Raw genomic sequence first — 3,741 nt, 5'->3', positions numbered from 1 at the left:
GCAAAACTAGGATATTTCGTGAAATTTACGAATTACTCTGTTATTTTTACCCCATTCTACAGAAGCGCGCTCCATAAATCTTCAACTACCCATACGGTACAGGCTGGACTTCTCAGGCCAAATTCAGGTTATATAAATTGTAATCTCAAAGTGTACATTTAAAATATTAAAAATGTATCGGCATCTAATGAATGGGGCTTATTTTCAGTTCTTCTTACATTTAAGGAGTACGGGCGCCAGTCTGAAGCCAAGAATTTTCATAAGACATTTGTACCTCCTCGCCTCTGAGCATGCAGTTCAAAAGCGGCTTGTGGCCGCTGCAATCGAACGCATTAACCAGTTAACTGAACCGCTCCTCGCCGGCACTTTATATGAGCCACATAACTCATACGACATCAAGATAGGAACGTTAATCAGAATTTGAGCGGCGCAATTAGGCCCATAGCAAGAGTGTGCGAATTGTGTGCAGCTTTCGGAGCCGTTGTTCTGCTGCTGCTGGGGCTCTGTTGGACTCAACTTACAGGGACATGAACGTTTCTTCATTATGGACTCTAAATTAATATTATTTATAGAGTATCTTTGATTCAGAGGAATAATGAACTGATTGTGGCATTCAAAAACTTATTTTCGGAAAAAATTTTTTACTCTCGTTTCATATATTTTTTAACTCTGACTTGAAATTCATTAATTAGGCCGTAAACAACAACTTTACACGAACACATCAAATCCATTGTGTTATACTCACAAAATTAGCCGAGGTTTCCTCTATGCGATTTATTTTATAGCATACTAATGATGAGAATGGGTCGCCGAATTTTAATGCCAATAACAAAAGAATTATTTCCGTAATAATTAGCATCAATCTTGGTTCACTTAAATTTATTCTTTCAATGAAAAATTATAGGATTTGATAAATTTAGGTATAGATAATCTAAGCCTGCATCAATTTAAAATTTAGAAACAAATTTTTCGAGATTTCCACAAAAACCTATTATTTAAAGGTTAGAATAAGAGTTATTCGTGATTTACAGTGCTAGATTTCGGAGCAAAGTTGGACCATTTTTAGCTTTTAAGAAAAGTGGAGCAAATAAATTGCCATCTGGAGGCGCACAAAGCCAGCAATATTCATTAATGTTTATGTTCATAAGGCAGCCAAACATTATCGTGTCCGCCATTTGCATTATAAATGAGGAGAGTAGGAGAGTTCTTCATCACAGATTATATAGCACTAATAATATAGTTTTGTTTACTGCCTTAATTTGAAATAGGAACAATAGTAACTTTTGGATATCATTCTCTTCGACTCGTAACAAGCCTCCCCTGCACTTGATTATTCTCTTTGAGTTGTAACAAGTCACCCACTTTATTATTCCCTCCAAGTCGTAGCAAGTCACCCCACTTTATTATTCCCTCCAAGTCGTAACAAGTCACCCCACTTTATTATTCCCTTCAAGTCGTAACAAGCCTCCTTTTTCTCAGAGATAAGGCCGTCGACGCTGCTGAAACTGAGACCTCCGCGATACGGAGTTTTCATTTGTCACTCGTCGCAGAGAATAGACCACTCGAAGCTCGCTCACTAAAATAGATGCAGATTAAAGTCTGTAGCAGGTTTTTCTGGTTCGCAAGATGCATTTTAGCGGATGTCAGCGTACGGTGGAGAAGCGAAAGAAGTTGAGGCATACGCAGAGCTTTAGAATCTCGTGTCAAGTGTCACCGCGACAGCGTGGGTGCAGTAAATCAAGTAATTCTCGCACAACATTCGCAGCTCAGACGAGCTACATTGCGAGCTTTCTTATTGCGAGTACAATAACTCATGAGGCTCCAAGCCGTGGCTGGTTTCAGCTACATTGACATGATTCATTAAAGCGCCACACGTAGTACACAACCTCTTAACTAATTAATTCTAGAGAAGATTTAATTTTTTTTTGGTGAACGAATTCATTTCTATGGTCAGGCTTCATTTTTAAAATCGTACATTATGAGTTACGAAGCATTTTTATAATAATTTTTTTGTTAAATTTCTTGAAATTGTAGGCATTTATTTAAATGAAAACGATAAAAAATTTGTTTTCATTTTTATGCAAAACATTAACAAGTATTTTCTGAAATTATAAAAAATGTTTTCATACTCGTAACATTTCTACATTATTCTTGACCAAAGTCACCCACATGCTATGCTGACCCTTTTGTATTTTACGACGTGGCAATCACCAAAGATTACTGTCTTGTCTCGCTTATAAATTATCTTTAGCGAGAAAGTCGTGCAATTTTCGAGATGCATGATCGTGCGCTTCCAATAAATGATCCACATGCTGCACAGTTTGCGAACTGCAGCGTTAACACAGAGCGATACGGGGTATCATTTCTACACGTTACCTCAGTAGGCATAAAAATCTTTTAATGGGGATTGTCCTGTCATAAATTCATGATGTAAAGAACAACAGGTGTTGGTTGGATTTGATGGCCCGGGGGGACTTGAGGCCTGACTTGCACATGCTGCGCGTGGGTCGGAGTTGCGGTCTCAGCCCCCGGCCTGTATTTACATTCTTGACTTTTTTTAGTAGCTTCTGCGAGCTTGGAAAGGCTGCATTTCTGTTGGTGAAGAAAAAGCTTGCGTTCTTCACACAAAACATGCCTTCGTATCTACCTTTGGTCACTATCAGCAATAACGCCTTATGATCAAGCTCTGAATTCGGGCACTAAATGCCTCACTATCACTTTTATTGATAGTGATAAACAACCATCATGGCAATTTAAAGAAAGCCCTTCGATTTAGAGTATTTAATCAAATTTTTTAATTAATTGCGAACTTACGACTTTTCAGCGCACGAAACAATTATGTACATGTGAGCATTTGTGCGAATCAGTCGAAGGAAGTGCATGCTAATTTAAAAATTCAATTACTTGATGTTCCCATTGATGAATAAACAGACAAGCGTCTTTTGCCATCATAAGTGGAAATTTACCGTTAAATCTAGAAGGTATTGAAGTGAATGCTCATGAGCATATTCGCACGGTCATTGGGACTGCACCAAGAATGGCGGTATTTCTGTGCGATCCTAGCGGCGAAGTCAGCACGATAGCCTGGTCATTTGAGGAACACTGGAGATCAATCAACACGAAGTAGAGATACGTACTTTGTTCCATGGAGTCTTCGCGGACGATGACTAGCCACTAATATGACTGATGACTTGGAGACTTTTAATTGTTTTCATTCGGCGCAGCTTGGCAGGACCATCTTTGGGCTGATCCTCTCCTTACGCCATATGGCTCGTCACAAGTTCTCGTACTACATGCATTAATATTTATTTCAGTCTCTTGTTTTAATCTTTCGATGGAGTATTAGAAGCTAACTGTCCTCCTGCACGCTATAAATGAGCTATTATTTTCATACCCCAACATTCATCTTCCAACGATCATTATGGTTAGAACATGCAAGTCAGCAATGTCCTATTCGGTGGTGTCTAGCCATTGAGTCAAAGAAAACCCCTTTAGCAAGGCGACTATTACTGTATCAGAGAGTTATTATAGATACACCACCACCGCAACCCTATAAAAGAGAGTACATAAAAAACAAGCTCCCGCAACAACAGCCGTCGAAAATTACGGCTGGCGCGCACTTCAATCGCCGTGCCGGTAGAGCACTTTTGAACGGCCACCTTATTTCTGTAGCGCGCCCGCTTCTTGCTCACATCAGACTTAACGACTTTCGCTCGGGATTCTCTGAAATTGGGAATTTTG

Source organism: Hyalella azteca, unplaced genomic scaffold (genome assembly GCF_000764305.2).
Source record: "Hyalella azteca isolate HAZT.00-mixed unplaced genomic scaffold, Hazt_2.0.2 contig13234, whole genome shotgun sequence".
Lineage (NCBI taxonomy): Eukaryota > Metazoa > Arthropoda > Malacostraca > Amphipoda > Hyalellidae > Hyalella > Hyalella azteca.
This window is presented reverse-complemented; position numbering follows the sequence as displayed.